Source organism: Lepidochelys kempii, chromosome 6, assembly GCF_965140285.1.
Source record: "Lepidochelys kempii isolate rLepKem1 chromosome 6, rLepKem1.hap1, whole genome shotgun sequence".
In the NCBI taxonomy this organism is placed as follows: Eukaryota; Metazoa; Chordata; order Testudines; family Cheloniidae; genus Lepidochelys; species Lepidochelys kempii.
Genome location: NC_136385.1, coordinates 77,502,139 through 77,527,648, shown reverse-complemented (window position 1 = coordinate 77,527,648; position 25,510 = coordinate 77,502,139). Strand labels below are relative to the sequence as shown.

The following is a 25,510-nucleotide window of genomic DNA, read 5'->3' as shown; positions in this document are numbered from 1 at the left end:
GGATGTCTTTACTGCTCTACCTTCTTCAGTCTCCTGTCTGCTGCAGGTGTGGGGATGGAGGGTGCTATGCTATTTTGCCCCTCTTTCTCCCGCAGCCTTTCTTTTTTGGGGGTATTGTTTACCTATTAATAGCACAGTTGCCTGCTGGCATTGTTCATCAAAAAATATTGTTTATCATGTAATATGTTAATTGATTGGGTGCCAGAGTCTTCCAAGCCACAAGTGTTAGATTGATATGATGATCCTGAGTGCTGGGTTGTGCTTTTTAATTTTCTGATTTAATCCTAGAGAAGTCAAAATCACATGTAGGCAGCCAGCTTCATTGCACATGTGAGGGCAATCTAAAAGGCAAGTTCCAGCTACAGATTGACTTTAATTTGAGGGGGTTTTTTTCCTTCCAGAGTTACCCTATTTGGATAGACAACTTGTGTAAAATAGATTCCATCTTATAAAGCCCTTTCAACTGAATTTTAGAAGTATGTGTGTATATAGGCTTTGTGCTTTACAGGTTTCTCTGATGTTAACTTGTCTCTGGGTCTAGAAGTAGCTTCATTGCCCATTAGAAGGATTGGAGTACAGTATTTCATTAAAAGGCAAAGCACAGCTGAATGGAACTAACATCCCAGAGTTCTGTAATTCCATACCGCAAATTTTGATCTAGTAGTTCTATATGCTGTTGCTTTGTTTACTGCCAGATTTTTGTATATAAGTTCAGTGCTCCATATAACGAATTCTGGCTCACGTTTCTAATAGAAATGTGAACATAGGCATCTACATTTCCTACCCCATTTGGGTCTTTTCAGAATGTGCTGCTTTTTCCTCTGTCAGATTGAAGGACCATGACAGACGGACAACTGACGTTCGTGTACGCTACTAGTGGGAAGACACACTCCTAACCCCTACTGTTGTTCCAGAGTCTCAGACAGGAGGGGGAAGCGAGAAGGAGAACAGATTTATGGATAGAACATTGGGCAATGCGATTAATTCTCTTATCATTTTCCACCAGAAATTTATTCTGATGGATATCAGTTTTTAACCATTTAACTACTGCATGCTGTACAGTGAGTCAGTAGAAGCTTGGATACAGCTGGAGCATATCCATCAAAGGGCAAACATCTAAATTAGGGTAATTATTAGTGTAAAATACTAAATGGTTAACCAGTAAGCATCAGTCTTACCGGTTAACCAACCCTAATGGTTAACACCCAGGTATGGCCAGCACAACCCTTGTCCCCGTGGCCTTCTCCATTTAATCAGTTAACTGATTTAAATTACATAAACTATTAAAATTAAACAGTTAACTTTTTAAAAAGTTATGTACATCCCTAGTGTAAATAGGCTTATTGGTCTAGCTTGAAATGCCCTAGCGCCATGCTGCACCCAGAAGCAGCTGGCAAGTCCGGCAGCAACTCCTGGGGGGAGGGAGGGTCTGTCTCCGCACACTGCCCTCGCATGCAGGCACTGCCCCTGCAGCTCCCATTGGTGGGGAATGAGGAACCACAGTCAATGGGAGCTGCAGGGGCAGTGCCTGTGGATGGGGGCAGAGCATGGAGCAGCCTGTACACCCCCTCTCCCGCCAGGAGCTGCTGCTGGACATGCCAACCACTTCCGGGGAGCAGCACTGGGCCAGGGCAGGCAGGGAGCCTGCTTTAGCCCTGCTGAGCTGCCGCCCGGGAGCTGCCTGAGATAAGCAGTACCTGACCAGAGCCTGCAATCCTAAACCTTGCCCACAGCCTGAACCCTACCCGCACCCTGGCCCCGGCCCTGCATCCCCTCCAAAGCCCACACCCTGCACCCTAAGCCGCTCCCGAGACCCCTCCCAGAGCCAGAATTCCACATCCCCTCCTGCACCCCAATCTCCTGCCCCAGCCCTGGGCCCACACCCAAATCCCTGCCTGTACCCCAACCCCTGCCCCAGGCTCAGCCCGTAGCCCCTCCCACACTCTGAACCTCTCAGCCCCAACCCAGAGACCACACCCCCTCCTACATCCCAACCTCCTGTCCCAGCCTGCTGAAAGTAAGGAAGGGTGGAGGAGAGCGAGTGATGAAGGGAGGGAGATGGAGTGAGTGGGGCGGGGCATCAGAGAAGGGGCGCGGAGTGAGGGTTATCCAACTTAATGCTTCTCAATGTATCTGAAATACAAAATTTAGATGAGTAAAATATGAACTGCAAATCATTACATGTAATATAAAGTTACAGGACAATGTGCCAAACATAGAGGATACTGATACGTGTGTGGAAATTCACATGTATGACCGGACCTCGCATGTGAGTAAACCTATGCGGGTACTTCGGTGTTCGCAGGCGTATGGCCCAAGTTGATATTGATTGCACTAGGCAGAGGAATTTCTACCACATGACTCCTTAGTACTGTCACTGTACATGTCTGTAAAATGTTTAGATTGTTCATATGGAAATGCCTGCATTTCAGGAACATGGAGCCTACTTATCCTTAAAAGATAGTATATCAGAGCCCAACATTAAAACTTACAATTTCAGATTCCTGAGAGAGGCCAGGATGAGGTAATATCTTTTATTGGGCCAGCTTCCGTTGGTGGAAAAAACAAGCTTTTGAGCACTACAGAGCTCTTCTTTCAAATCCCTGCATTTTTCTGTGTTCCAGATAAATCATCAGGGATCCTCACCTTAAATAGTGGGATCCTTGTAAGGGAGGAATTCCAGGAACTCTTGTAGTGTTCCTGTATATGTCTTTATATTTAAAATAGATTTTTTTAAGGGGAAAAAGGTTGCCAAAAAGAGCGAATAAATGCAGATAAGTACAGCGTATAGTTGGAGCAAATATGAAGAATCACAATCACTAATAAATTAGTAAAATTTATAGAGAGGACTATATAGGGTCCTCAGGACCATAGTAGTTGCATTTAAAATTATATAAAGTTAACAGGCTTAATATAAGTGTAAGTACATAGAGTAGAAGTATCATTATAATTAATGAAAATGACTGTTTAAAGAATGACTGGTTTTAGTACTCTTCACAGTGGATACTTTTCTATGCTGAAAAGTTTTTATCATCACTTGTACCTCTTTGAAGCTATTCTTGAAAAGCCAACCTGCTATTTTATTTTTTTAGTTCTTGATTTGGTGATACACATTATGTGATTTCTTTTAATGTAAGTGACAGAAAACTGCTTCGACATGCATCAACCTGCGGGTCTATTTAGACAGAGCACATTCATCTGGTATGTATTAACTCATTTGAAAATAGTGGCTGGTGGAAGTTCTGAATATAAGACAGGTAGAACCAGACTGAATATTTACCTCTGTTGAAAAAAGCCATGAATGTAGGGCAATAGATTTGAGTCTTATAGCTGGATAAAATTGTGTTGAGGCCTCAGTAGTGTAGAGAGAACTTTGCTACTGTTTTCACTCCCCTAAATCGTTGCAGGATAGCAAACTGTGAACATTCCGTATTTTGACAACAAAAATATAGCATGTTAAAAAACAAAAAACCCCCTGTGGTTTTAATAATCTATTTTTGGTAGCCACTGACACATTAACATGAATATCATGTGGTATTGTATTTCCATGTTGAATCAGAAATGAAACTTCAGAAGCTTAGTAGTTTTCTATATGTTAGTAATTTGTTTTTTTGCTAAAATAACCACAGGCCCAGTCCTGTTCGTGGTGAATTCATAAGGCGTTTTAACATAGGGACTCATCTGTTTGGGAACATCTGTTGCACTAGATAAACTACTACCAGGATTAATCTACAAAATGCATGCTTATAAATACTTTTGGTTATGCATTTGTACAGTTCCTAGTACAATGGCGCTTCAAAACTAGTTTGAACCTTTGTGTGTTACCATAATATATATGATGTAAAATATATAAAAAATAACTGGACCAAAGTTTTGACCCAGTGTGCTTGATCAGTGTCTAAGTATGCTGTGCAGTGTTGTATAACTTCGTTATTTAACTTCGAAAATGTAAATAGAAATATTGTACAATATTTGCAGCCATCCAAGTAGTGATTATCACTGAAGATGAAAGCTATACAGACTAGATTTGCTAATATTTAAATGTCTGGGATAAATTTTTCAGTTGATTTGTTTGGAATCAACAGTTTCCCTGCAAACCAGTTGTTACCAGAGTGATGGATAAACCCTTCTCACAATGGCCAGAATGTCTGTATTTCTGCTACGAGATTTTTTCCCCTCCTCATTTTCCCCTTTTAGAACCAATTTTGCTTCCTCCTTGTGTATTTTAGTCACACAAAAGAAGTTTAATTTTTGTATAACAGTCATATGTGCTTCACCAACTGGACTCTAATTTATATAATTAACTCTAGCAAAGAATATTAGGAAAAAATTGATAGAATCCTCGTTTGGGATGTAGAAACTACGTGCAGTTTATGGTAGCACTCTATTCTGCAGTTGATTTCACATCTAAGAAGTTAGGCTTCAAATGGAGAAGACTTGAGGCTCTTAATGTTTCAGATCCTTATTTCTCCCCTGGCACAGGAAGAACTTCTGAATTCAAGGACTGTAGAAGATGGTGGGATCATGGATTCCATTCTGCAGAAAATACCCAGTAGGTCAGATTGTTGTGCATCTATTCTTCTGTCTGACTACAGATTTCTTACACTAGTGGTTCTCATTCTTTTCCAACTCCTTAGTCCCACACTATCCACTTTTTTTCTTCTTCTGTGGTGTTTAAACCGAAAATGTGTTTCAAGTAATCAGCACATCTTCAAATGCAGCTAAAGGTTAGCTACTGAAGAAAACAAACTATGTTAATATATGAAAAATAGCAGAACTACACAGTAAAGCTTACGTGTTTGCTATCTGTTTTCTGTCACACATAAATAAGACACGTGTTTCCCACCAGTTTGTGTGTATATTAAGCAAGGGCACCCAGGTTCTCCTTCTAATGTGCTTCACTCTCAAGCTGCCGCTCCTGCAGGTAAAGTTGCGGTAGTGTTTTGTTTTCTTTCTCTTTCATCTCCCTTCACATGGCTACCCCAGATTCTTTAGATGGGGACAGATTGGCTCAAGGGCTTCTCTGTTTCCCCACCCTTATCCCCTATTTTGAAGCACCATCTCTTATCTTTTATTCCACTTCTGCTGCCAGAGTCGCTGCATTTGTAAGCAGCCCCATCTCCTGTTCACTTTTTAAAAATAGTGGTGAGTAATCTATTTCCTTTTTAAAAAGTCACATTAAACAGCGGATCTGTAATTTAAGGAAATCTAAGTACTAACAAAGCGGTTTTCAAATTAATGTCTTCAATTATGTTCCTGAGGACATACACCTAATCACCAATATCACTATCTCTTCTTGCTTGGCCTGAAGGATTTTGCCTGTGCCTTTTCAGGGGAGAGAGTTAGGCTATGGCTACACTACAGACTGTACAGCGGCACATCTGTACTGCTGCAGCTGCACCACTGTAAGGCCTCCCGTGTAGCCGCTCTCTCCTATTGGCATAATTAAACTACCTCCGTTGAGCAGCAGTAGCCATGTCAACTGGAGGGCATCTCCTGCTGACGCAGCGTTGTCCACACCGGTGCTTTTGTTGGTGAAACTTACCTTGGTCAGGGGGTGTTTTTTTCACACTCTTGACTGACAAAAGTTTACCAGCAAAAGTGCTAGTATAGTATAGACCTAGTCTTAGCATACTGTCCATTTAGTTGGGCTTTTGGTTTTCTTTTGTTTCGGCATAGGGGATTTTTCCAGACAAAGCATGTCACTGTCCTTCAGAGGATCTTGCCTGGAAATATTCTAGAATCTGCCTTTAGAAGGTGATCTGCAAAGGATTTTTTAAAACTAGTGTTGTGCCCTTTCGTGTTGGTGGTTATATAAAGAAGCCCTGAAAAGTAAGTTTTATTTTCTTGCTTGTTTTAATCTTAAAAATATTCAGGAATGAAGTTTGGTCTTCCCTGGGTTTGTTGACAGCTTGGTGGTGGTGGTGTGAAAGATATTTATTGTGAGTGCTATTGTGCAGGAGTGATCAACTTACCTGTAGTGGGTGGAGTACAGACTCTTAAACCTTGTCATCAATGGTAAAAAAGGGGTGTGTGTGCGTATTGTATAAATATAATTTTACCTCAGGGCAGTTATTGTGCATGACCTATCCCAAGTGAAACAGTGAAAACAAGGCACTTAAGTTTTACTGCAAGGTAAACTAGGCTACGCCAGCATTATCTTTCTGCCTGGGGCTGACCTCACCTAGCTCACCTTGTGTAAAACTTTAAAGTGCCCTGTCTTCATTTGTTTCTTGCTTAGGGTAGCTCATACATGTTAGCTGCTCCAAGGTTTTAAAAAAAACACAAAACCTTTTTTACTGGTGAAGACAAGGCCTTAGGAATAGATGTTAAACTAAGTGGATGAAAATAAATTAAAAAACTGTTTTTATTTAAATAAAAACAGGATTCTTTTTTTAAAATAAATCTACTTAAAATTATGACAATATATACTAAGGCCTAAATTTACTATAAGCTATTAAAATTGGAATTAAATAAAAAATGTTTTCTGCTAGAGTTTTAAACAAAGCCATACCACAGAACTAGTGGAAGTCACTGGTTGAGCACTTAAAACCACAGTTTTGTTGATGTGCTAAACCAGCTATTGACAGTAGTAGCCTCTTCTGCAGGTGCAGTGAGAATTTCTACATGTCAGCTTATTCAACTAGTTCAGTTTAATGACTAGTTTGTTTCAAAGTTAAGAAACCAAACAGAAATTGAGAAAGCAGGAAAGTTTATTTTCCTCTTCCAATTTATGAATCAAATTATGATATGAGGATGAGTTCTGCAAGTTTTCAGTGCTGAAGGAAACTATCCAATTTGCTAACTGAACATAATACCTCTTTTGTTTGTTTAATCAGTTTTAAATGCAAAGCATATTTTGATTGTTCTTAGTTAAAATAAAAATTATTTTTAAATGTTTTTATTTTTTTATTTGCATTCCAATGTCCATCTAGTGCAGCTTGGCGCAAATCATTAGGGTTTTTTTAAACTCGTTAATGAGAGGTCATTCACCATGTTCTAACAATAAAGTAAAAATTAATTTGAATAAATATGTTAAATGTAGGTAGATACACTGTATCTTCCTGGCTAGCAAAAAGAAGTACCAGATTTAATGTAAAGGCTATATTTAGTTGCAAATCAACATATTTTAATGGTTACCAACCAGTGAGAATTATCTTTTGTTTTGGAAAAATAATTACAGTACAAAAGCAAAACAAAATTAAAACTGGTTATTTAAATTAAGGTTTCCTGTTTGCTGATTTAAATCAGGATTACGAGTGACTTAAATCCTTTTGATTAAATCGTTACACCTTAGTATAAGACTGTTACCCTCTCAATTACTGAGATTTCAGTCTTTTGTGATAATCCTAATTCCACTTATTCTTGAGTCATGTTAGTGTCCCAGGATATACCAGATTTGAATTTCTAATGTAAGGAACAGTTGAGGATGAGATGTGGGGAACTTTTTCTGATGGCAAAAACTTTTCATCGTAAAGAAGCTAAAGAGGACATAAGCCCTATTTATTTAAAGATTGTCTTTTTATATTGAGGATGTAATGTATTATATCATTAACACTTTTCACATGATGTTTAGTTTAAATGTCCCAGAGTGGAGGCCATGTTGGCCACCAAGCTTCTTAGGCAGACTATATACAGACAAAATAAGCATGAACGGCGACTTCCATAAACTGGATTATAACTCCAAGATCCCAAAATGTCAGGAAAGGGTTTTTTCTCTGTTCACTTGCTGTCTTTTCAAACATTTTTTCAGAAAAGGGAGGCTTTTATAGTATTGGGAAGAATGGATGAGAATTGTTCGTTCTATCAGCTGAAAGCCCATGCCATCCCAAAGGGGTGGTGGCTGTTGGGCCAAATAATCCACCATCTGTGCAGTCTTCCTCATATTAGCTGTAAAGTAAGTGTGGTGATTGGTTGAGTTACCTCTGGTATCACAATGGTTTAGGACTCTTGGTATGGCATAAATGCATGCCCTGCTATAGCTGTACACCACTCGTGTGAAATTCATAAAGTCAAAATGGATGATGATAGACTGTGAATCCCAGTGAAATTGAACCTGCTGATATTCTAAACAAAAAGATCTCTCAACCGTGGTTGTAGCTGCTTCTGTCACTTCGCACTGACTCAGCAGACATTTTTTTAGAGTAGCAGCCATGTTAGTCTGTATTCGCAGACAGAAAAGGAGTACTAGTGGCACCTTAAAGACTAACCAATTTATTTGAGCATAAGCTGTCGTGAGCTACAGCTCACTTCATCGGATGCATTCAATGGAAAATACAGTGAGGAAATTTATAGACACAAAGAACATGAAAAAATGGGTGTTACCATACACACTGTAAGGAGAGTGATCACTTAAGAGGAGCTATTGCCAGCAGGAGAGCGGGGCGGGGAGGGAAACTTTTGTAGTGATAATCAAGGTGGGCCATTTCCAGCAGTTAACAGGAACGTCCGAGGAGCAGTGGGGGGCGGGGGAAATAAACACGGGGAAATAGTTTTACTTTGTGTAATGACGCATCCACTCCCAGTCTCTATTCAAGCCTAAGTTAGTTGTATCCAATTTGCAAATTAATTCCAATTCAGCAGTCTCTCGTTGGAGTCTGTGTTTGAAGTCTTTTTGTTGTAATATTGCAACCTTTAGGTCTGAAATCGAGTGACCAGAGAGATTGAAGTGTGGTTTATGAATATTATAATTCTTGACATCTGATTTGTGTCCATTCTTTTATGTAGAGACTGTCCAGTTTGACCAATGTACATGGCAGAGGGCATTGCTGGCAAACTCTGACATCATAATCAAAAAGGCTGACAAAGGAGATGCTGTCGTCATCATGAATAGGTCGGAATATGAACAAGATGCTGCTAGGCAGCTCTCCAACACCACTTTCTACAAGCCATTACCCTCTGATCCCACTGAGGATTACCAAAAGAAACTACAGCATTTGCTCAAGAAACTCCCTGAAAAAGCACAAGAACAAATCCGCACAAACACACCCCAGGTCGGGGTTCCAGGGGTATTCTATCTATTACCCAAGATCCATAAACCTGGAAATCCTGGACGCCCCATCATCTCAGGCATTGGCACCCTGACAGCAGGATTGTCTGGCTATGTAGACTCCCTCCTCAGGCCCTACGCTACCAGCACTCCCAGCTATCTTCGAGACACCACTGACTTCCTGAGGAAACTACAATCCGTCGGTGATCTTCCTGAAAACACCATCCTGGCCGCTATGGATGTAGGAGCCCTCTACACCAACGTTCCACACAAAGACGGACTACAAGCAGTCAGAAACAGTATCCCCGATAATGTCACGGCAAACCTGGTGGCTGAACTTTGTGCCTTTGTCCTCACCCATAACTATTTCACATTTAGGGATAATGTATATCTTCAAATCAGCAGCACTGCTATGGGTACCCGCATGGCCCCACAGAATGCCAACATTTTTATGGCTGACTTAGAACAACGCTTCCTCAGCTCTCGTCCCCGATGCCCCTACTCTACTTGCGCTATATTGATGACATCTTCATCATCTGGACCCATGGAAAAGAAGCCCTTGAGGAATTCCACCATGATTTCAACAATTTCCATCCCAACATCAACCTCAGCCTGGACCAGTCCACACAAGAGATCCGCTTCCTGGACGCTACGGTGCTAATAAGCGATGGTCACGTAAACACCAGCCTATACCAGAAACCTACTGACCACTATTCCTGCCTCAATGCTCCAGCTTTCACCCAGACCACAACACACGATCCATCGTCTACAACCAAGCTCTGCGATACAACCGCATTTGCTCCAACCCCTCAGACAGAGACAAACACCTACAAGATCTCTATCAAGCATTGTTACAACTACAATACCCACCTGCTGAAGTGAAGAAACAGATTGACAGAGCCGGAAGAGTACCCAGAAATCACCTACTACAGGACAGGCCCAACAAAGATAACAGAATGCCACTAGCCATCACCTTCAGCCCCCAACTAAAACCTCTCCAATGCATTATCAAGGATCTACAACCTATCCTGAAGGACGACCCATCACTCTCACAAATCTTGGAAGACAGGCCAGTCCTTGCCTACAGACAGCCCCCCAACCTGAAGCAAATACTCACCAGCAATCACACACCACACAACAGAACCACTAACCCAGGAACCTATCCTTGCAACAAAGCCCATTGCCAACTGTGTCCACATATCTATTCAGGGGACACCATCATAGGGCCTAATCACATCAGCCACACTATCAGAGGCTCGTTCACCTGCACATCCACCAATGTGATATATGCCATCATGTGCCAGCAATGCCCCTCTGCCATGTACATTGGTCAAACTGGACAGTCTCTACATAAAAGAATAAATGGACACAAATCAGATGTCAAGAATTATAATATTCATAAACCAGTCGGAGAACACTTCAATCTCTCTGGTCACTCGATTTCAGACCTAAAGGTTGCAATATTACAACAAAAAGACTTCAAAAACAGCCTCCAACGAGAGACTGCTGAATTGGAATTAATTTGCAAACTGGATACAACTAACTTAGGCTTGAATAGAGACTGGGAGTGGATGTGTCATTACACAAAGTAAAACTATTTCCCCGTGTTTATTTCCCCCACCCCCCACTGCTCCTCGGACGTTCCTGTTAACTGCTGGAAATGGCCCACCTTGATTATCACTACAAAAGTTTCCCTCCCTGCCCCGCTCTCCTGCTGGTAATAGCTCCTCTTAAGTGATCACTCTCCTTACAGTGTGTATGATAACACCCATTTTTTCATGTTCTTTGTGTCTATAAATTTCCTCACTGTATTTTCCATTGAATGCATCCGATGAAGTGAGCTGTAGCTCACGAAAGCTTATGCTCAAATAAATTGGTTAGTCTTTAAGGTGCCACTAGCACTCCTTTTCTTCCTTTTCTTTCAGCAGACATTGTAAGCTTCAGGTTGACACACACAGTGACAATCTTGAAATCTTCTTATAGAAATGTAGGGCAGAAAGGGACTTTGAGAGGTCGAGTCCAGCCACCTGCGCTGTGGCAGGGCCAAGTAAACCTAGACCACTGGTCCCCAAACTTTTCAGGGTCATGCCCCACTCAGAGCCAGGGTCAGGAGCGGGGCTGCGTCTCCCGGGCAAGGGGGAAACCTGGTCGGAGCTGGGGGTGGGAGCAGGCCTGCGGAAGGAGCTGTGGATGGGTCAAAGATTAGGGCGTAGCAGGTGAGGTGAGAGCAGAGTTGGGCTGGGTGGCGCTCTTTCCCCACCACTTGTGTGGGCTGGCCCAGGCCCTGCTGTGCCCCCTTGAACATTCCTCCATGCCCCTGTAGAGGGTCATGCCCCACAGTGTTGGGACCTCTGCCCGAGACTATCCCTGACAGGTATTTATCTAACCTGTTCTTAAAAACTTCCAGTGATTTGGATTCCACAACCTCCCTTGGAAACCTGTTTCAGTACTTAACCAACTACCTCTTAGGGGGAAAAAAGAAATCTAACTATAATACCTTGCCTAAATCTCCCTAACAGCGGTTTAAGACCATTACCTTTTTTCCTACTTTCAGTGGACATGGACAACAACTGATCCTTGTCCTCTTTGTTACAGCCCTTAACATATTTGATGCCTATTATCAAGTCCCCCCTCACTCTTCTTTTCTCAGTACTAGGCATGCCCCATTAGTTAAACTTTTTTCTTCAGAGATCAGGTTTTCTAAACCTTTTCTGGACTGTCTCTGGTTTGTTCACATCTTTCTTAACATGTGGCACCCAGAATTGGACACAGTACTCCAGCTGAGGCATCACTAGCATGAAGTAAAGCAGGACAAGTACCTCCCATGCCTGTGTTATGATACTCTTGTTAATACGCCTCAGAATATTAGCCTTTTTTGCAACTGCAAGTCACGTTGCTAACTTCTGTTCAATTTATGATCTACTGTAATCCCCTGAACTTTTCCAGCAGTACTACCACCTAGCCATTTATTCCTCATTTTGTAGTTGTGATTCTGAATTTTTTTCCTTCCTAAGTGAAGTACCTGGGATTTGTTTTTATTGACTTTCATTTTGTTGACTTCAGATAATTCTCCAATTTGTCAAGGTCATTTGGAATCTAATCATGTCCTTCAAAGTGCTTGCCATCCTCCCTCCACCCAGGCTTTTTGTCATCCACAAATTTTATAAGCATAGTTGGTACTCCATTATTCAAATCACGAATGAAAATATTGAATAGTACCAGACCCAGGACAGACCTCTGCAGAATCCCACTAGATATGCCCTCCCAATTTGACAGTGAATCATTGATCTTTTTTGAGAATGATACTCTTTGAGTATGGCCTTTCATACATACCAGTTGTATGTACATCCACCTTGTAGTAATTTCATCAAAACCACATTTCCCTAATTTATTTGAGAATATCATGTGGGATTGTATCAAAAGCCTTACTAAAATCAAGCTTCTGTTTACTTCCCCTGTATCTACTAAACCAGTAACTCTGTCAAACAAGGAAATTAGGTTGGTTTGGTGTGACTTATTCTTGACAAATCTGTGATGGCTGTTCCTGATGACCCCTGATCTAGAGGATACTAGGTTAGCAACCTTTCAGAAGTGGTGTGCCGAATCTTCATTTATTCACTTTAATTTAAGGTTTTGCGTGCCAGTAATACATTTTAACGTTTTTTAGAAGGTCTCTCTCTATAAGTCTATATGTTATATAACTAAACTATTGTCGTATGTAAAGTAAACAAGGTTTTCAAAATGTTTAAGAAGCTTCATTTAAAATTAAATTAAAATGCTGATCTTAAACTGCTGGCCCGCTCAGCCCGCTGCCAGCCTGGGGTTCCGTTCACCTAGGCCGGCAGCAGGCTGAGCGGGGCCTACGGCCGGGACCCGGGCTGGCAAGGGGCTGGCAGCCAGAACCCCAAACTGGCCGCAGGCTGAGCAGGGCCAGTGGCCAGGACCCCAGACCGGCAGTGGGCTGAGCCGCTCAGCCTGCGGCCGGTCTGGGGCTCCGTCCACCGGCTCTTGCCAGCCAGGGTCCCAGCTGCTGGCCCTGCTCAGCCCTCTGCCAGTCTGGGATCCCGGCCCTGCCCACATAGAGTGGGTACCCACCTTCTCCCTGCTTCTAGGCCATTCTCTTTCTCTCTGCACTGAACTGAGGGTGGGAGTGCACTGAGCACAGGGCTGGGGGTGAAGGAGCATGGGGGTTGGGATGTAGGGTCTGGCCAGGAGCTAGAATGAGGGAGGGGGCTCTGGGTTGGGGCAGGAGGTTTGGGTGTGGAGTGCTTACTTGGGCAGCTCCCATTTGGTGCAAGAAGTGCAGGTAGGAATGTGGGGGAGGGGGTGCAGGAGCTCCCATTTGGTGCTCAAGGGTGGGGTGAGAATGGGGGGGTGCAGGAGTCAGGGCAAGGGGTGTGGGGGAGCTGGGGATGTGGGGGGGGTGCAGGAGTCAGGGCAGGGGGTGTGGTGGGGTGCAGGGGTCAGGGCAGGAGGCTGGGTGTGTGTGAGGGGGGTGCCGGGGTCAGGGCGGAGGGCTGGGAGTGGGTGTGAGGGGGGGGGTGCTGAGGTCAGGGCGGAGGGCTGGGGATGTGGGTGTGGGCTAGAGTCGTGGGGTTGCCCCCGCCAAGAGCAGGTCACGGCAGGGAGCTGGAGGGGATATGCCCCATCCCCACCCCTCTTCTCCCCCTCCTCCCTGGAGGCTCCACTTCTCCCCCTCCCTCGCAAGGGCCATCAGCTGATCGGTGGCAGGGAGGGAGAGGAGATGGGGCAGGAACCCAGCATGGCAGGGGAGAGGGGGACCTTGCCTGCCCTGCTGCAGCAGCCGGCAGGACCAAGCTTCTTCACCCTGCCCCCGCGGTGGCGGGGGTTGGGGGTGCGGAGGAGAGCGGGTCAGGTCGGGCAGGACTTTCAATGGCATGCTGCTGCCTGCTGGGGTCCCGGCCTGCGTTCAGCAGCGAGCTGAGCGGGGCCAGCGGCTGGGACCCGGGAGGCAGCAGCATGCCATTTAAAAATCGGCTTGTGTGCTGTTTTTGGCAAGCGTGCCATAGGTTGCCGACCCCTGCTCTAGTTTTTTTTACAAATTGATTGTTTAATAATTTTGTTCCAGTATCTTTTGAGGTATCAAAGTGAGGCTGATTGGTCTATAATTCATTGGGTCCAATTTGTTCCCCCTTTTTTTAAAGTAGGTACTATGTTTGCCCTTCTTCAATCCTCTGGGACCTCACCCCATGCTTCGTGAGTTATATCGATGAGTTTTGTGTCTAGGGAATATTTCATAGCTATTCTTTCTTCCCTTTGAAGAATGGTGATGTTGAGGTTTCCTCCACTGTACTCAAAAGCAGTATTATCTCCTCAATATAAGAACTATATTTCTAGTACAGCAGTTCTGACTTGGTATTGTTACTTCCATGTCTGAAAAAAGACCAGAGAAAGATGACTTGTCTTGGACCCAAAATAGGTGACCCTTTGTCCACAGCCAGAACTTAAAAATAGAGTTGTAAATATCTGCCCTAGCGTCCTAAAGCAGTATGAGGAATTTTGCATAGACTGTGTAGACTGTCGGCCCTTCATCAGTTGAGACTGAGCCAATCACAACACGTCTTCCAATCTTCTCTTGCTCTGGCCATCCTTTGCCATGCTTGTCCATGTCTCCTTGTTAGGAAATCATCCCACCTCTTTGGAGGCAGGCCGACCGCCTGGCAATTTCTGTTCTTACGGATAGCTCTTGGATATAGCTGCAGTCCGTCTGTTGTCACTGAGTTGGGCCACATGTCCCGCCCACCGCATTTTGCTGAGCCTGCTTTCAACAATGTCGTCTTGGACTCCAGACTGCTGCCTAATTATTTCGCTGGGGATGTGATCGCGGAGCGAAATACCCAAACATGTTTGTTCCATCACTCTCTGTGTGACACAGTTGATGTTCTTCTATCTTTGTCAGCGACCATGTTTCACTGCCGTATAACATTGCTGGAAGCACAGTTGAGTTTAAAAGATTCGCACGAGGAGTTTTGCTGATCTTTCCTTGGAGGATGTCCTTGATGTCATTGCGCACTATCCAGCTTTTTTTCTGCACAACAATTCACCTTTCTGATCGTGGCGCATGTTGACTTCCTGGCCCAAATAAATGTATTTATCAACCTCTTGGATCTGCTCTCCTTCAAGAGTTATTTGGGTTCTTGGCAGAACATCTGATCTCATATATTTCGTTTTCGATCGGTTCATTTTTAGTCTGATTTGACTAACTTTCATGTTCAGTTCTTTAAGCATTCTCTCAAGATGGGCTGTATTTTCAGCTATCGGCACTATATCTGCGAACCTGAGATGGTTTAGCCACTCGCCGTTGATATTAATCCCGCCTTTCAAGCCTGCTCGTTGAAAAACCAATTCAGGGCAGGCTGTGAATAATTCTGGTGATACTGTATCTCCTTGTTTCACACCTTTCTCCATGGGGATTCAGAGCGGAGTATCGAACAGCAATAAGTCCATGCTGCAGCCAGAATTTGCTTCCTTTAGTAATATATATTTCGCGCTGATGCCCTGTTCTGAAAGATCTTCAAGAATGTCATTAGTCTTTACGCTGTCGAACACCTTCTTGTAGTCCACGAAGGCAATACACAAGGGAAACTTGTATTCTCTTGAACGCTCTAGTAGTTGGTTTAGAGTGAAGGTGTGTTCTGTCATGCTGTAATTCCTTCGAAAGCCGGCCTGCTCTCTAGGTTGCTGTTCATCCAGGTTTTGCAACAGTCAATTTGTTATTATTTTAGTGAACAACTTATATATATATATATATATGCAAAAGCAGGCAGATCGGGTGATAGTTCTTTAGATTTTTTCAATCGCCTTTCTTATGCAGCAAGATGGTATTGGGCTCTTTCCAACTAGACTGTAACTTCTGGATTTCCAGGTAGCGGCTGAACATTTGGTCGAAAGCTTTCCAAAGTTCCTGACCTCCCGCCTTAAGAACTTCTGCTGTCAGACCGTCCGTGCCTGGAGCCTTCCCCTCCTTCATTTGATGGACTGTGTGACGGACTTCGCTGATGAGAACCAGCAGTATGTGTTCTTCGGTTTGTTGAAGTGATGGCATTGGGATGTCTATACCGGCTGCAAACAGCTGGGTATAGAAATCCTTGCAGATTGCCTCCATCTGTGTTAGATCGGTTACTGATTCTCTGTGCTGTTCTTCAAAGCTGATAATGATGACCTGTACAACACCAGTTCCCGTTCACATTTTTTGAGACTTTTACGATTTTCAGCAGCCTTTAGGAGCTTTTCGGTTTGAAATTTCTCGAAGTTTTCTTTCAACCTCATTCATATGAGCTTGCAGAGAAGGGAGTACTCAAGCCTGTCACTGCCATTTCTTTTCATTTTCCTCCTCTTCTCCAATAAAGTCTTTGTATTCTCCGAGATTCTTCCGCTAGCTCTTCTTGGTCTTTCACGCTCAGCTGATTTCACACACTGTTTCAGTCTCTTACTGAAGTTGTTATAATTGTCATTGCAGTTGTCCAGGAGGCTCCAATCTTCCCTAGAAATGTTTTCCTTCAGGATTGCCTTGTCAAAAGATACCGGTTGGTGTCTTCTGTTCATCATACACAGCGCCTTTTTCTCCACCTTCACAGTGAACTTGAGTCCGCCTCTCAGTAGGCGATGATCGCTATTGAACGATGGCACTACTGACATATGCTGCACAATGCATCGTCTATCGGTCAGAAAGTAATAGATTTCATTTTTTATCTTCACGTTTGGTGCGATCCAGGTCCATCTTATGTTGGCCTTCTTTCGGAACCAGGTGTTATCAATGAACATTTTCCTCATCTCTGCCAAAATAGCTATTCGTTCTCCTCGCATGTTTTGTTCTCAGATACTGTACCTTCCTATGAACTTTTCTCCCTCTCTCCCTCTTCCAACCTTGGCGTTAAAATCTCCCATCACAATCGTATATTTGGAACTCTGAGTGAGGGTTTCCTCCAATTCCTGATAGAATCCTTTCACATCATCATCTTTGCATGCACTTGTGGGAGCATAGATCTGGATGATTTTGAGGGTACTATTTCGGTTCAATCGGAGGTAAAGCACCCTGATACGCAATGACTTCAAATAGCATGAGACAATTTTCGAAGACCATTCCTTGTTTATGGTGATTCTGACTCCTCCAACTGTTCTCTTGCCTTCTCCTTTTCCTAGAATGACCATGCTTCCATCCCTCCAGCTGACCTCCATCTCCTTCTTTCGTCGTGTTTCGCAAACACCCAGTACATTGCAGGCTGTTTTTGCCTTTTCCTCCATGAGATGGTTTATTGATTCCTCCCTCGTCCGTGTTCTGCCGTTTATAAGTGCACACTGAGAGAGTTTTGCGGTTTCCTTTTGGTGACCTGGCACCTGAGATTCTTTACAGCCTCTCGTTGTCCGAATGCCTCACTGTCTCAGGAGTGGGGATTGAGGGATGTGCAGAGAACTGAGACTTGGTTTTCCATATTGTTTTAGCCATTGTTTTCAGCCACCCGCTGGCTGGGCTGTCAGTGGCGCGTTTACCTCCTCAATTTAGCTAGTTTACAGCCTCGGAATGAGGGATTATACGCCCCTCCACAGAGGAAGCAACCCCCTCGCTGGGCTGATAGTCCAACACCTTGATAGCATGGTTAGACCTGCCGTAGAATGCACTCCGCTACCATCTCTGTCCAACAGCCCAGGGTCACTGCTGCGCCACGTTGAGGCGTCAAGGTGGGATTTGCAGCAGATGAGGAATTTTATGCCAGTAAATTTACAAGATGCTTATGTGAATGTTACTAGAGGTGTTGAAGGGTCATCATTAGAATACTCCACTTGAAGTAGTACACACTTGACATTTATTTTGGTCTCAGCTTCAAGGAAGCTTAATAAAATCCTGATGGCAGCATTGCTTCTGATAGTACACCAGTTTTTTATGACTTCCGCTTTCCTCAGTGACTGGGATTATTCTGACATTACAACCAGTAGAATCCAGCTAGGATTTCTTGGGCATTTTTAGTAACACAGAAGAGTGATCACCTAATATCAAAGATGATCTACAGGGGGTTAATATTAGTCCCACGCTTACTTTCTCTGACCACGAGGCACAGATTGCATCTCTGATCGTGTGGAAAAAAGAGGCAAGAGTAAATATGCATATGAGCCTCTTTGGGCTGCTGCTGCTGTGCCCTGTTTGGATTCTTATTCCTTGGTCTTTTCCATCTACAGCTTCAGTTAGGAATTAAATATTCAGAATGAGAAATTGGATGGCATGTCTATCTTCCTGTAGGCAAGGTCCCTGCTTTTATAACTCTATTGGAGATTTTTTTTTTTAAGACACTGTCAAAAATCACTGTCAAAAAAAAATTGAAAAATGCAATTTCTCTAGGTTATGGCAGCTACATAGATATGGGAAGACAGAATTATGTGGTCATGGAGAGGGAGACTAATGTATATCCACTTCCACTGCTTGAATAAGGTCCCTTATTTTGTAAATATTTTGTATAGGTAGAAATGTAATAACAGGTTGGACTGATTTTAAACCATGATTTAAGTAAACAGTTTTAATCTTGTTTTGCACTTGTGCTTTATAGTTATTTTCCCTAAGCAAGGGTCATTTTCATTGGTTGGTAACTATTAAAACATTGATTTGTAACTAAATATACACTTTACACTACACTTCTTTTTGATAACCAGGAGAATACCCTATATCTGTACATATTTATTTAAGCAAAATATGTATTTATTTATAGCTTAACATTCAGATTTTTAATTTTTGCATGTTTTTTGCTGTGTTAAAAAATGGTGAATGGATGCATTTCTTACTGAGAAGATGAGGATTGATTCTTTACTTGTGATGTTTGTCAAGCTATATTGGATGGAAATTCAATTCACAAAACAAGGATTTTTTAAAAATTAAACTACCTTAAATGCTTGGATACATAAGAAGAAATGATCAAAACTTAGTTTTAAATGAAAAATATGATCTGATTTACTAAACAAAGGAAGTATTCTCTGTAGGTAGTGAATTAAACTGCTTGTTTCTGGTCACCATGTCCTTCAGAGTTTTAGAACTAGTCTTTCTCATCCTGTCAGCCATGGTTTTTGTTCTTAGATTGAAAGATGAAGACAAGTTTTTCTGCCTTTTCAGCTCCCAATTGTTTTGTTTGTTTTTAATTTTGCACGAACTAGTCATTAAACTGAACTAGTTGAATAAACTGGAACAAGTTGAATAAACAGAAAAGAAGAAAATACCCTCTCAGGCCCTGCAGAAGCTGCTGTTAAAGTGCTAAACTTGTTTCCAGGTGCTAAGGCATTGACTTCCACCAGCTCAGTGATTTGACTTTCTTTAAAACTTAGCAGCAAAAAGGTACTGTTCAATAATTTTTTTTAATATTAATGATTGTAATAGATTATAATTTTGAATTTAACATAGGTTGCCATAATTTTAAATGTTCTTTTTTTAAAAAAACCCACAAAACCACATGGTTTTTATTTAAATAAAATTTCATTTTAGATCAGAGACTTTTTAACTTTTTAAAAAATGAATTGATTTTATCCATCCTGTTTAAGAAGTAAACTGACTAATAGAAAACTAGTTAAACATTTCTTAGAATTTGCTAGTTTTTCTATTGTCTAATAAAAGTTTGTAACTTAAATGGAGTTGCAGCAAGAAACTCCCTAATTCTCCTAACAATGCAAACGTCCCATTCTTCTTAAACTGTAGGTGAGGTTTCACCTCTTGTATCCAAGTCAGCAAGTACCAGCCAATATATCTACTTACTAAGCAAAATAGCTACCTAATGTGGAGTTTGCATTCTCTCATGCTGAGCCCACTTGCTGGAGCAGACTGCTTGATCCTGTATGCAATATAGGCTCAACTTGCTTCCTTTTGAATCCCTCTTCAGAATTTCTTTCAGCTAATTTCAGCCAACCTTTGTTTTTAATAAGTGTAATCCTTTTTTAAAAAGTCCAAAGAGGAAGCAAAAAGATGCAGGCATAACAAACCATCTCATAGTCTCTGTTTGTAACACTTGGCTATTGTCAAAATAAGGATGTGTAAAAATGTATACCGTGGATCATCCTTGCAGTTGCTTTTTTGCTTTTTTTTTTTTTTTTTTAAACAGGCTGGATGATTATGCTAACTAATATTATAGGCATGCAACTTCAGAATAATACACTCAGCTTCATGGCTGTTCTCTTTGTTCAAGAAAGTATCTCCCCAAAAGAATACTGCACGATTAATTGCGCGCTATTGTGTAACTGATGAGGGAAGTTCTCAACTTTTTCTGACGTGTTTGGCTGCGGCTGGACTACATGGACCAGCAGCAAATAATGTTCCATTACAGTTAATTCCTTTGAATTAAGATATGTTTACTGTTTTGTTGTTTGTTGTCTTCATTTATGCACACTCACTTGAAACCCTACTTTATCTTCCATAACTTGGTCCTTGTGAAAGATCCTCAACAGGTAGTGATCAATGGTTCCATGTCCAGTTAGCAGCTGGTATCAAGCAGAGTGCCCCCAGGGTCGGTCCTGGGGCCGGTTTTGTTCAATATCTTGATTAATGATCTGGAGGATGGCATGGATTGCACCCTCAGCAAGTTTGCAGATGACATTAAACTGGGAGGAGAGGTAGATATGCTGGAGGGGAGGGATAGGATACAGAGAGACCTAGACAAATTGCAGGATTGGGCCAAAAGAAATCTGATGAGGTTCAATAAGGACAAGTGCAGAGTCCTGCACATCAGACGGAAGAATCCCATGCACCCCTACACACTAGGGACCGAATGGCTAGGCGGCAGTTCTGCAGAAAAGGACCTGGGGTTACAGTGGATGAGAAGCTGGATATGATTCAACAGTGTGCTATTGTTGCCAAGAAGGCCAATGGCATTTTGGGCTGTATAAGTAGGGGCATTGCCAGCAGATCGAAGGACGTAATCGTTCCCCTCTATTCGACATTGATGAGGCCTCATCTGGAGTACTGTGTCCAGTTTTGGGCCCCACACTACAAGAAGGATGTGGAAAAATTGGAGAGAGTCCAGCGGAGGGCAACAAAAATGATTAGGGGTCTGGAACATATGACTTATGAGGAGAGGCTGAGGGAACTGGGATTGTTTAGTCTGCGGAAGAGAAGAATGAGGGGGGATTTGATAGCTGCTTTCAACTATCTGAAAGGAGGTTCCAAAGAGGATGGCTCTAGACTGTTCTCAGTGGTAGCAGATGACAGAACGAGGAGTAAAGGTTTCAAGTTGCAGTGGGGGAGGTTTAGGTTGGATATTAAGAAAAACTTTTTCACTAGGAGGGTGGTGAAGAACTGGAATGTGTTACCTAGGGAGGTGGTGGAATCGCCTTCCTTAGAAGTTTTTAAGGTCAAGCTTGACAAACCCCTGTCTGGGATGATTTAATTGGGGATTGATCCTGCTTTGAGCAGGAGGAGGTTGGACTAGATGACCTCCTGAGGTCCCTTGCAACTCTGATATTCTATGATGATGAAAGCTTGGCAGTAGTTGGAAACAAAGTTGCCTAGCCACACAGGAGTTAAAATTAAGTGGTAGCTGTCAAAGGCTTTCCTTATGATATCCTGCCAGTGTTCCTCAACTCTCTGAATTAGAGGGAGTATTCAGAGCATAGTTGTCACCATTCCTTTCAGTCCCTTTGAGGCATTTGAGACTGCCAAGAACAGTGCTGATTATGACTGGGATTGTAGAAATATGAATCATGAAGTTGCACATAGGCTACTTAAAAATCATTTCTGGCTCCTTACTGACTTTATCTGGATTCTTACCAGTGACCAGCTGCAAAACCACTAAAACAACCCTGCATCATACAGTTCCTCTCTTCTTTTAAGGACTGCTTACATAGAAGCCTAAGCATTTTTCTTTTGTTAGTCTGTATGCCGCATTATAGTCTCTCTACTGAAAGGTATGCAGTTGAGAAAATAGCTGAACAGCTAATGCAAATCAGTTTCTGGAGCCTTGCATGCTAATTATTGTGTATCTTCTCTTTATTCACTGAGTGGTGGATTTAAAATTAGGATTTAGATTTCATAGGGTTTTTTAAGCTAGATCAAAATTTGAATCTAACTTGTATGCTGTTCCTTTACATATTTTTGCTGTTGAAAAGAAAATCTAATGAAAGATTGCAAGCTAGTAGTCCACTTAAAGGGACAAAGTCATTTCTTTGTTTTGAAACTAGAAAATTTATTAGTGCTGCCAATTAATTGCAATTAACTCAAAACAAATTAACTGGATTAAAAAAATTAATCATGATTAATCGCCGTTTTAATTGCACTGTTAAACAATAATAGAATACCAATTTAAATTTATGATAAATATTTTTGGATGTTTTTCTACGTTTTCAAATATATTGATTTTAATTACAACACGATACGAAGTGTACAGTGCTTGCTTTATTATATTATTATTGATTACAAATATTTACACTGTAATAAAGATAAACAAAAGAAATAGTATGTTTCAGTTCACCTCATACAAGTGCCGTAGTGCAATCTCTTTACCATGAAAGTGGAACTTACAAATGTAGATTTGTTTCTGTTACAGAACTGTACTCAAAAATAAAAAAATCTAAAACTTTAGAGCCTACAAGTCCACTCAGTCATACTTCTTCAGCCAATTGCTACGACAAACAAGTTTGTTTACATTTATGGGGTTCTACCTGTAATTCCCCACTCTGTAATGCACTTTCATGATAAAGAAATAGCACTACAGTATCTGTATGAAGTGAATTGAAAAATATTGATTTGTTTATCTTTTTACAATGCAAATATTTGTAATAAAAATAATATAAAATGAGCACTGTATACTTGGTATTCTGTGTAGTAACTGAAATCAGTATGTTTGAAAATGTAGAAAACCCCGCAAAATATTTAAATAAATGGCCTTCTGTTATTGTTTAACAGCATGATTAAAACTGTGATTAATCGTGATTATTTTTTAATCTCGCGATTAATCATGATTATTATTTTTAATCATTTGACAGCCCTAAAATTTACTAGTTACTAATACAAATATCTAAAATGATGGGGATATTCTTGGGGTTTTTTTGTTTTTGTTTTTTTTTAAGATAGCTTTACCTAAAACTCTTAACTACAGAGTTTCATTTTAGGAGCAAATTTATATAACCAACTTACCTCTTTTTAGAAGTCAGTCTTTATAATGCAAATGTTCACACAAACTTCACTGTAATAATACTTTCAGGTGCTATAGAACACTGTATATTTTTGTTCAGCATATTTTTATAATCCATAATACTACTTACACACACAGCTCATAGTCCATTTAGAGATTGACACTGACTTTTTTTAAAAAATGAAAATTCTTTTCTCTGTTTTATTTAGTTATGTATTTGCTCAGGACTGCTTGATTTGATGTGTTTCTGCCTGTATTTCCCACCCAACCCATGTGGGAAGGGAAACAAAGAATAATATGGACTTTGTAAACAGATATAAGAGTGGAAAGGTAGGTTTAAACTAAAGGTAGGATCTAACTACCTTAATTCTGTGATTCTCTACTTCATGTGGAACCGTTTGAATTAAGAGTAAGCTTATTGAATATAGGTGTAAATTGAAGGATTGAGGCCTGGACTGCCATTTTCCCTTGGGGAGAAAAGGTGGTGGAATTTGTCGGTGGCTCTGCAGTTGGTCTAACTAAATATGCCAGACACTTATTGTGGAAGGAGCTGCCACAGAGAGCTGGAGGCACTGGGATGCAGAGACCACTTGTGTATCGTAGCTGCAACCTGCCCCTGTGGTATTGCCGGCTTTAGAGCTTCACAACCCATGTGAGGAGGTGGATCTGGAATGTTGTTAGTAGTAGTGTTTCTCTAGTGGTGGGAACCCCATTGTGCTAGCTGCTGCACAAAGACAGAACAAAAGGAAGCTCCCTGCTCCAAGTAAAAGACAAGAGATAACATGTCTACAGACAGAGAGGCGTACAAGGAAACAGTAAGACAGTACTGGTTGGCGTGATAGGTAGTGGTCTCAGCACATCAGAGACCTCTAACCATTGCCAACTGTGCGATGGTGGTGGGGGGGTATGGTGTATTTTTGTTTTGTTTTGAAGGCATCATAGCAAAGTTAGGGATGTGAAGGATGATAATGAAGTAGCTTTGTGGATGTTTACAGAGTTTCTCTCAAGCATGAGGGGCAGCATAGACGAAGACACAAAGGTACTTGGTTTGAAAACTTTAATGAGTGGAGGGTGGCATGAATTCTTAGCAGCCACGCTTACACGTAAAATTTTACTGTAGTCTACTTAGTTATTTTAAATATCCCAGTCTCATTTGATTTATCAAGAATTAATCAACAAGTCATTTTGTTCCAAACATGTCCACACCTCAGCGTGCACATTGAGGGTGATTTTTATGCCATCCTTAACCAAGATGACTGTGTCGTCTTACTGCACTCACATAGCCAGGAGGTGTCTAGTTACTAAAGTGATACGGTCTATATATACCTAGGATGGCAGAATCTGGCCTTGAGAAAATTAAATAATTGTAAATTGGTGAACTTTAGCTTGTTCAGATACAAACACTAACTGAAAATTGTTTGCTATTAAGCCAATATTTTATCATAAATTGTAATAACCAGTGCTATTCCAGAGAGAACAAAAGCCACTGCTGACTCCAAACTTTATTTTTGTATTTTTTTATAAAATGTTGCAGAATTGTTTCCTTGGAGGCTGGGTGTTGTCTGACTGCATTTTTTGTCTGTCTATCTGTCTGTCTGTCAGGTCATCTAAGATTCAGTTTAAGTCTGCCTTAGGATACATACCTGTACTTGTCCTAGGGTTGGTGAATTGGTTGAAAAAGTTACAAAGCCTGTCTTCCTTGTAAATGTTGGTGTTTTCAGACTTCATTTCAGACAAAATACCAAAGTATTCTAGTGCTGTTTTTATTTAAAAGGTCTTGTAAAACTTTCTTTGGTTTTTCTTGTCTTTTTCCAAGCATTCTGGTGGAGGTACCTCACAAGTGGCAAATTGGTCTCTGCTCCTAAAAGTGTACAGTTTTGACTTGATGTGGCACAGTAAGTAAGGATCAGACAGACAGGTAGATGATGTAAGGGGCAAAGATGGCAATAGGGTTTTGTTTGTTTTTTTGTGTTGTTGTTGTTGTTGCTCAATAACCAATAGTATTACAAACACAACTGGTATCACCTGTTATAGTTATGGTTTTCCAACACTTTCCATTATAAGATCCTGTTCTTTCAGTTGCTTATAGCTTTGGCAAACTTTACTTGTTTGAGCTGAATTTCCCCATACAGGGTATCTGCCTCTGGCTTTTTATTTTATTTTACTTTTTTTAAGTTTCAGCTACAACAGCTCAGCTGTTTTTCAAGAATGAGGTTAGGAAAAAATATATTGTGTGCCCATGTTCAACATGATAGAATTTCTGTTTCTCACTTTTTTTAATTAGTATATTACCCCCAAAACCTGCAACTAAGTAAATGGGAGCTCTGCTTTGAACATATAAAATATGCTAAGTACTCTGAAAAATTAGGCCCTAGATGTTCCAAGTTACACATCCAAAATTAGT

At 41.4% G+C, this 25,510-nt stretch overlaps 1 protein-coding gene across 6 annotated transcripts in view; it reads left to right on the top strand.

Annotated features, from left to right (window-relative positions):
• The window catches only part of SPRED1 (sprouty related EVH1 domain containing 1), a 122,439-nt gene that overhangs the window by 22,260 nt on the left and 74,669 nt on the right, over positions 1-25,510 (top strand). The window contains exon 2 of one of the 6 annotated variants that reach the window (XM_073348862.2): positions 23,316-23,436. The exons of 4 other annotated variants lie outside the window; for them this stretch is intronic. The gene's annotated coding sequence lies outside the window, so the exon portion shown is untranslated. Of the gene's footprint in view, positions 1-4,482; positions 4,553-23,315; positions 23,437-25,510 lie in introns of all 6 variants that reach the window. One more of the 6 variants, XM_073348863.2, reaches the window with a different exon arrangement.